The following is a 9,390-nucleotide window of genomic DNA, read 5'->3' as shown; positions in this document are numbered from 1 at the left end:
CTAGAATTTGAATCCCCATAATCTGCAAAATATAGTGCACAATTTAACTGCTTCCTTACTTTAAAATGAAATTCTATAAAATATAATGTTGTCTACATTGTGGAGATGATTTCTTCTTATCTGAGGGAATGAGTAATTGGGAAGCAGGTATTGTGGAGTTAAAATACAGTGGTCTTTAAATGGTTTCAAATTTCGCTTATCAACCACAATGCAAACCTTCCAAATTCAAATTTTGTCTTCACATCAACTTTCTTCTGTCTGTTCTTGATCTTTTTAGGGAGAGGGTGAAAGTCCACATCTATTTCTGTGCTGAAGTTTTGGTAGGTTTTCTCATCTGAAACTTTTCTGCTGTTGCATCAGGCCCACGTTTTCATAGATTCTAGCACTGTCTTCTCTCATTTCTGCACAGGGTAGCATTGGAGTACAAGGCGGGAGGGGGTTCTGGTCTCCACTCGTCTGGTCTGCTAGAGAATACTTAACATTTGTATATTCGTTCCCTTTCCTCTTGCTTTTCCGCTTTTGTTCAATCCTGCGCTGTAGTGTTTCAATATAAGGCTGGATTGCCATATAGATAAATCGGTACCGTGCTTCTGTCTGGACCATCCCTGACCTCTTAGACCACACCATCTGGATGGTTGGGGAACATCAATGTCGCAGTCAACACCTTCATCTCTGATGATGTCGATAAGAAAATCAATCACAATGAAAGTCCCTGTCCAGCCAATTCCAGCACTGCAGTGCACCACGACCGGCCCTGCATCCATGATGCTCTCCTGCTTACGGTGCACCTTCTCCAGGAAGTCCAGCACGCCCCCGGGGTTGCTGAGCACTCTGTGATCCGGCCAGGTCCGAAAGTGGTATTGCCAGACTGTTCTCTCCGTATTCCCTTGTCCAACCTTTGAAAGTTTAAGTTCTCTTAGCGTGTAGTCATGAGTGGTGCTTTCTTTGATGTTCCTAATAGGCATGACGCCATATTCTTTTAAAGCATACTCATCAGGCCAATATTTGACACGTTTACTCTTTCCTCTCTCCACTTCTTTCGTTGTCATGACAATCACTCTGGAGTTTTCTTGGAACACCATCCACCAAAAGTCCTTCACTGTGTTTTGCAGGCAGCCTTGTGTGGCAATGTAACTCTTTTTGGGCTTCGAATTGTTGCACTTGGTTTCAAATTCAGGCATGATGATATTTGCATCAATGTAATCTGAAACAGGCTTATTGGGATCACCGTCAAGAACAACAATCCTGGTATGATCAAAGGGCAGGATGTTTTTAATATCTATTTTTGTTTTTGTTTTCTTACCTTTAACCCTCTTTTCAGCTGTAAAGAAGTTTGCACTCCTGTTGTTGCAGTGTCTGAAATCCTTTCCAAAAGCCTTGTTTGACTTTATCTGTAGTCTCAGCTAATTTGCTTAGTTCTTGAACTCTGCTTTCTATTTCAGCAGCATTTATACAAGTCATGTTAAGGGGCTGCTTGAGTTGTAGTACTGTACCCAATGTTTCCACCATAGGATTCTTCTTGTAATGTTCCCCAAGATCTGTCAAATAATCAAACCGTTCTCTTCCACCAGTGTTGTATTTCAGTTCCTGACAGCAAATCATTTATTCAGAAATCATTTATTTCTGAAAAAAATCCTAAATGTGAGATTCTGATTCAAAAGGTAGATATTTTTCTTTTTTAGGGGGACGGAGTCTTGCTCTGTCACCCAGGCTGGAGTGCAGTGGCATAATCTCAGCTCACTGCAACCTTTACCTCCCAGGTTCAAGCAATTCTTGTGCCATGCCTCAGCCTCCCGAGTAGCTGGGGTTACAGGAGCTGGGATTATAGCCACCACACCCAGCTAATTTTTGTATTTTTAGTAGAGATGGGGTTTCACCATGTTGGCCAGGCTGGTCTCGAACTCCTGACCTCAAGTGATCTGCCTGCCTTGGTCTCCCAAAGTGCTGGGGTTACAGGCATGAGCCACCACGCCCAGTCAAAGGTCAATATTTTTAGTGTTCATATATTTTCAGATATCTTTCTAAAAAGGTGGTAACAATTTATACCACTACCAGCAATATATGAAAATACTAGTTTCTCTACACCCCACCAAGACTGATTGTTATCATTATTTTTAAAGGTTTTTGCATTTGCCAAGTTGATATTTTCTTTTCATTTCCCTGACTACTATTTTTCTATTGGAAAAATTTTAGGTCTTTATATATCAGGGACAAGAATCCCTTTTCTGCTATATATTTTACAAATTTTTTTTTAGTTTTTACTTTCCTTTTGACTTTGGTTTTGATGTTTTTGACATAAAAGTATTTTTAACTTTTTAAAGTCAAATATTTCTCTCTCTGTCTCTCTCTATCTCTCTCTCTCGGCTTCTGGGTTTCTAGGCTTACTCGGAAAGGTCTCTTCCAACCCAATATTACTCAAATATTCTTTCAATTTTCTTCTAATGTTTTTAGTGTATGTGTGTGTGGTTTTGTTTTATTCCTTTTAATTCTCTGACACATTTAGAATTTCTATTATTATTTTATTTTATTTTTATTATTTATTTATTTAGTTTTGAGACAGAGTTTCGCTCTTGTTGATGACGCTGGAGTGCAATGGCGAGACCTTGGCTCACCGCAACCTCCACCTCCTGGATTCAAGTGATTCACCTGCCTCAGTCTCCAAAGTAGCTGGTATTATAGGCGCCTGCCAACACGCCTGGCTAACTTTTGTATTTTTAGTAGAGATGGAGTTTCACCATGTTGGCCAGGCTAGTCTCAAACTCCTGACTTCAGGTGATCCACCCACCTTGGTCTCCCAAAGTGCTGGGATTACAGGTGTAAGCCACTGCACTTGGCCTTATTTAGAATTTTTAAATTTCTGTTACAAGGTAGGGATGTAACTAACTTAGTTTTATCCAGTTTGATTAATTATTATGTGAGCACTTTTAATTAAAAGTGCTTTCCCATCAATTGCCACCTTTGTCATGAATTAATTTTAATATCAACATATCTGTGTCTGGGTTCTCTATGCCAATACCATTTTATTTTGATAATTTTAATAAAGTAAGACAAATTCTCCTTTGCTGTTCTTCTTTCTCATGAATTTCTTCCATAGCCTTAGACATTTATTCTGCCACATCATAGTAAACATTGTCATCTGCCTCTTGGGCTTTCTCCTACTGTGCAGTTGTCATGTCATTTGGGCAGACTGAGCTTGGCTATGGAGGTGGCCTCAATCAGCCAAAGCCAATCAGTTGAATCCAAATTTTCTGGCTACATTAATTTGTTCATGGAGGGTGAGACCTAAATTGGTCTAATCAGAGTGAAACTTAGGACTTTTCATTAATGATTTGGGGGGTGGGGTAAGAATCAAATAGCTCTGGTTTCTGCTGGTAGCAATCTTGTAACCATGAGAGAAACCAGTCTGGAGATGATGTCTACACATGGAGGAGGAAAATGTCAAGATAATCACAGAAAACTGCACGTGGGATCTTGATCAAATCTGCCTGAAGTCCACCCTACTTCTAGACTTTTTAGTTTTACAAATCAGTAAATTTCCTTCTTTGTTTTAATTCAGGCAATCAGGTTACCTGTTATTTACAATGAAAGCCATATGTGTAACGGATACTCATTAGGTTTTACAAAAATTTTCTTTCTAAAAACTAATATGAAAATGATCTCTCATTGTCCTCAAACTCTTCAATCTCCTCATTAGCAATAAAATGCTACTCCAGCTCTTTGACATGGCCTGATTCTATACCGCTTTCTAGCCTCCTTCCCCATTAATATTGTTCCTCTCACATACACACATACCTCAGTTCACCTCAAAATCATCTCCCAGGGTCCACTCCTCTATTTTCTCTCTTGAAAAGTTCAGCCTTATATTAAAGTTGTACACACATTTGGATCTAAATTCCTCAAACATATGTTAAATACCTACTGCTATGGGAATGGCCTATGAAAGGTGGTGGGGATGCAAACATGAATGAGGGATGAACACTGCCTTAAAGAAACTACCTTTAAGTAGGGGAGTCAGATGCATAATCGTATCATTCCAGTGTGAGGTGATTAATGCACCAATAGACACATGAACAATGCCTTGTGTATAGTAAACAATGAATGAGTATTTGTTAAACAAAGTGGAATTTCAGGTCATATTAACATAAACATGGATTCTAGACCTTTAAGGTTATACTTATACAAAGATAAACCACTGTGAGAAATAATTAAGTAAACACGAAACCATCCTTACAGGGTTAACAGGAATTCTGGACAGAAATAGAGTTATAATTAAGCATTAATCAGGTTGCACTTTGGCCGATTTCTTTGTAAGCAAAAGTCGTGTAGCACCAGATACCATTTGTATCCCTGTTGTTCCTATAGATGGGATTTCTGACATTAGAATTACTTAAGGCTTTTGTTTAAAACAGACAGGATCTCTCTGACACTAGATTCATAAGACCTTTGTTTAAGAATTGCTTAAGATGATTTTCAGCTCTGAAATTGCAGTGAAACAGCTGATGCCAACAAGTTTGAAGACCCCCACAGAGGACTGGAATCAGCATGAGAATACAGTTTCTGTATCTTCCTGTCCCATGACTTTACTCTGCACTCGTTGACCGATCAGTGATCTCCACACTATGGTCAACCCAAAACCCTTAAACAGTCTACCCTCAAACTCCACAGGGAGACAGATTTGAGGTTTCCTTCTGTCTCCTTATTTGGCTGCCCTACAATTAAACTTCATTCTCTGCTGCAACCCAGTGTCTCAGCCTACTGACTTGCTGTGTGCATCAGGCAGTGAACTTACTATGCTTACAAACATGAAATAAACAAGACCTTTTAAAATAGAATAGAGTAATTTATAGCTCTCTTCTTGTGATGTCTTTGTCTGGTTTTGGTATCATGGGTAATACTGGTCTTGAAAAAGGAATTGAACTAAGTCATTTTTAACAACTTTATAATATTCCATAATTTGCCAGCACAACCCCCTCCTCCCCCCACCCCCCCACCTCTACCAACACACACACACACACACACACACACACACACACACACTCATTTTGGGACTGCCACAGGCCCCAGGCTGCTGAAGATCAAAGTGAGATGAGTGGAACCAATCGGTGCTAAGAAGAAAGTGGGCCTCAGAGTTACACTGAGTGAAGAATGTGGGCTGTGAAGAGGAGGGCCTCTGCTCTGCCCGTTAGTAGCCTGTTACCTTCCTGACACTTAAGGTTGGCACTCAGTGATTATTGAATTGCAAAGTACTCCCCTCTTCCCACTTTAAAAAACTGGGTCTGCCTCCTGGCTAACAAAGCCCTATCTTATTTCTCCAACTGCCTAAACTATTTGTTTCCTATTCCTGCCCCTTTCTTCTTCAAGGCTGCCTGCGCCTTCATTTGAACCTTGGCAACCTGTAAAAGAAATTAGGCAGGACAGATAAGCACAGGGTCTGATGCATGCTAAATTCCAAACCTGGCGCCTGTCTCCTAGGACAAAATGAATAAACCCTGGGCTGTTCGTTTCAGAAAAACAGGTCCCTGAGAACCAGGTCCTGCAGTCTCAGATCATAGCTGCCACTATGTGAGCCTGTCGGATTTTCATATGTCACTCAGAACTGCATATCCATACCGAATTGCCTCCCTCACCTTTTGCCCTTTTGAATGCACTAATTGAAACGTAGGCATCCAGTACTACCTTCTGCAATCCCGGCCCCTGATCTCCACAGACTCAAACTCCAGGGTGCCAGCCCTCCAATGCCCGTTCAGACAACCCTTTCAAGCCCACAGAGCCCTGAGCCTTGGAAAGGCAAGCTGACTCCATCTTTTCCCTGGGGGTTCTGGTTGGACCTTTCCTTGGCTGCCCTTTATGAAAAGTTTTTTTTTCACTATAGATACAGTACCCGAACGTAACAGAACTGCCCTTGTTCTAAAGTCTTTCCACTGGTTCCGTCTGTTCTCCCCCTAATTGTGAGTTAGTGAAACTAACTCTACAACTTTGCAAGGGGCCATTTTGCATTACAAACAGGCATGACAGGCCTTCAAATACCCTACCAAGAAGAAGGTCCCAGTGGGAAGTCAAGTCAAGCCAGTTCAGTTAAATTCCAACCAGCAACCTCCTGTCAGGGAACTGCGATAGTTCAAAGAGCGTTCTTGTGCCGTTAACTGATTGTGTCACCTTAAGCCAGCCAAATTCTCTGGGTCTCAGCTGTAAAATTAAAGCCGCAGACCTCAGATACTCTAACAGTGCTCACAGACTATGATTTTAGAGATAGGGTCACCCATGCAGTATGGGACTGAGGCAAGGCACTGTGGGAGCCCCTGTCCTTCTGCATTAATAAGTTTGGACAGATGAAACCAGATGAGAATAACATCAAGAGCAGCCTTGCTTGATTAATTAAAACTTCTAATACTAAACAGGAAGGGGGCCTCACAGTTGCCAGGCAACCAGCCTCCATTCTTGTTGGCAGGGGCTGGAGTTGGCTCAGGTCTCTTTTAGCGGCAGTTGATGGAACCACTCAGCGGCCCTTTTCCTGACCCTTGCCATTCTGTGAAGCTCTAACCAAACCATCTTCACAGGATTGTAGGGACACTCCTGTTTTCTCTGCAACCCTGAAGTTTGCGTACTGAAATAATGGAAACAATTTTATAGAACCAATTTTGGTTCTATAAAAAACAGCTATACTCATATTCCTATTTTTTCATTGAAGTCTATCAGTGGACCGTGGCCGGCACACACCTGTCCATCCTTCAGTCACCTGAGCTTGCCTTTCCTCTGACCTCCTCATGTGGACAACTCCCTGTACAACAGCCATGGACCTTGTAGACTGTCTAGAAGCACCGCATAGAGGTGAAGGCAGGTATCTTGACACCTCTAGGAATGGCGGTAGAATGAAAGGGCAGCCCAAGCCCCAGGTGAGGAGACATAGAACAGTCTGAAATACTCCACTAAGCCAGCGTAATGGTGGAATACGTGGTCCTTATTAAATACACAAACACACATGCAAATGGCTGCCTGGACTCCTCTCCATTTTCCTTGCCACCACCTCTTTTTCAATCTATTAGTATTTACAGCTGGTCTCCCTGATTAAAAATAAGTGCATTATGCAGACCATGTCTCTCTTTAGTGGGCTCTATTGCATAAGAATACAACCTGAGTGACTTCCCACCACCTATAGGGTGCTGAGTGCTCTGAGGCCTGGACACCTCTTCAGCCTGGTTGGGGCCCTACTCCCCTGGCTCACCATGTTGCAGCAATGTGAGCCTTCTAGACCAGTCTAGAACAGGCCAAACTCTTCCTTAAGGTCTTTGCCCAAACCGTCCTCACTGCCTGGGAAGTTCTTCCCTTGGCTGTTTATATGGCAGGCTGCCTTTCACCGGTCAGATCTCAGGTTATTGTTCCCTGCCTGCCCAACCTAAGACAGTTGCTCCTTCTCTTTTCTGTCTCATCACTATGTTTATTTTCTTCACAGCATTTCTTATAATCTGTAATTACATTGTTTATAAAATTTGTTGACTTATTTATTATTGGTTTCTCCCATCAGAGTACAAGCTCAGCAATATCAGGACGCAGCCTACCTTGCTTATAGTTGTCTCCAAGTGTCTAGCTCACGCCTGGCACATATTCAGTATTCAATATTCAATAGACATGTGTTCAATAAAAGAATGATGACGAATAAAAGATGTGCCAAGATAATACATTTAAATGTAGCCACATGTGTACATCATACCGTCATTCCTGTTATGCTTACTGTGTGCCTGCCACTGTTCCAAGTACTTTCTACAGGTTAACTCATTTAATTCTCACATAACTCTATGAAGCAGGGTTCTAATCAGCCCCAGTTTACAGGGAAAGAGGCAGAGGCCCAGAGTAGTTAATTAACTCATCTACGGTCAGACTGTGAGCTGGGTGGATATATTTGTTTGCTAGGGCTTCCATAACAACATACCATAGACGGCTCAAACAGAAATTTATTTTAAGTGGCAGCTTACACAGAAATTTATTTTCTCACAGTTCTGGAGGCTGAATGTCCAAGACCAAGGTGCCAACAGGAATGGTTTCCTCTGAGGCCACTCTTTGGCATGCAGATGGCCACCCTCTTGCTGCCTCTCCTCATGGCATCCCTCCGTGCATGCACACCCCTGGTGTCTCTGTGTGTCCTATTTCCTCTTCTTATAAGGACACCAGTCAGATTAGATTAGGACCCAGTCTAATGGCTTCATTTTCACTTAATCACCTGCTTAAAGGTCTTATCTCCAAACAATCACAGTCTGAGATACTGGGGGTTACAGCTTCAACATGTGAATTTGGTGAGGACACAGTTCAGCCCATAATAGTGGGACTGGGATTGAATCCTTGGTAGCCTCTTTCCAGAGTTTGTGCATTTAACCATTATGCTATAAAAACTCTGAACAAATTAGAACATATTTAGCACGTTGTGAGTTTCCCAGTGTGGCAGCCACTTTTAGCTGCCCATTCAATATCCATCTCAGCTCCTCCGCGTTTTTTCTTGCCAACAGAGCCTCACTTTGGTTCAGAGAGGCAACGTGACCCGCTCCAGGGTTAAAACAATCTTGATAACTCCGCTCTCATTTGCTATTTACGTACTTTCTCAGGCTTCTTGCATATAGGGGTGGGTGCCGTGTGCCCTGGCTCTGCCCAAAAAAAGGTCAGAAGAAGTGAGCTGGGAGACTTACAAAGACAGCAGGAGCTAAGAACTCAATGATACCGTATTTCCTCTAGGCAGGTATGTGGACCCGATCCTGGGGCTGTAACAGCCATCTAGGGACGATGAGAGGAGGCGCGTGAGGAGAACAGGCCAACACGCTCGGGATGGCAGACCCGAAACAGGAGGAACATGAGTCTGGGAATTGCTGCTTTTAGACATCTCATTACAAGAAATCATGAAATATCTCTGCAACTGTTTTTTAGAAAGAGCTTTATTGAGGTATAATTACACTTAGGCACCATAAAATTCATTTGTTAAGTGTACAGTTTTAGTAGATTCACTGACTTGTGCAACCATCACAACAATCCAGTTTTAGAACATTTTCCATCACCCCAAAGAGATCTCTCATGCTGGTTTGCTGCGAATCCCTGTTCTCACTCACAGCCTCAGGCAACCACTAGTCTGCTTTCTGTCTCTATAGATTTGCCTTTTCTGGATATTTCATAAAGCATTTTTTTTTTTTTTGGTAGTTTTAAGTATTCTTAACTGTTACTCATGGCATATGGATATGCAACTGCTGATGGAATCCACATTCAGGCAACAGCAAGAGTGAGGAAAAAATCATGGCCAACAATATGTTATAGTGGAAAGAGCCTCAAGTCTGGGAGACCCAGTTTTGGTCTCAACTATTCTCCTAACCAGCTGTTAACCTTTTTTTTTGGAGATGGGGTCTTGCTCTGTTG

General features: G+C 42.1%; 1 pseudogene; it reads right to left on the bottom strand.

The window, feature by feature from the left end:
- Positions 1 to 264: 264 nt before the first annotated feature.
- LOC111549316 lies at positions 265 to 1,602 on the bottom strand (annotated as a pseudogene).
- Between the last annotated feature and the right edge of the window lie 7,788 nt (positions 1,603 to 9,390).

Source organism: Piliocolobus tephrosceles, chromosome 3 (genome assembly GCF_002776525.5).
Source record: "Piliocolobus tephrosceles isolate RC106 chromosome 3, ASM277652v3, whole genome shotgun sequence".
NCBI lineage: Eukaryota > Metazoa > Chordata > Mammalia > Primates > Cercopithecidae > Piliocolobus > Piliocolobus tephrosceles.
This window is presented reverse-complemented; position numbering and strand designations above follow the sequence as displayed.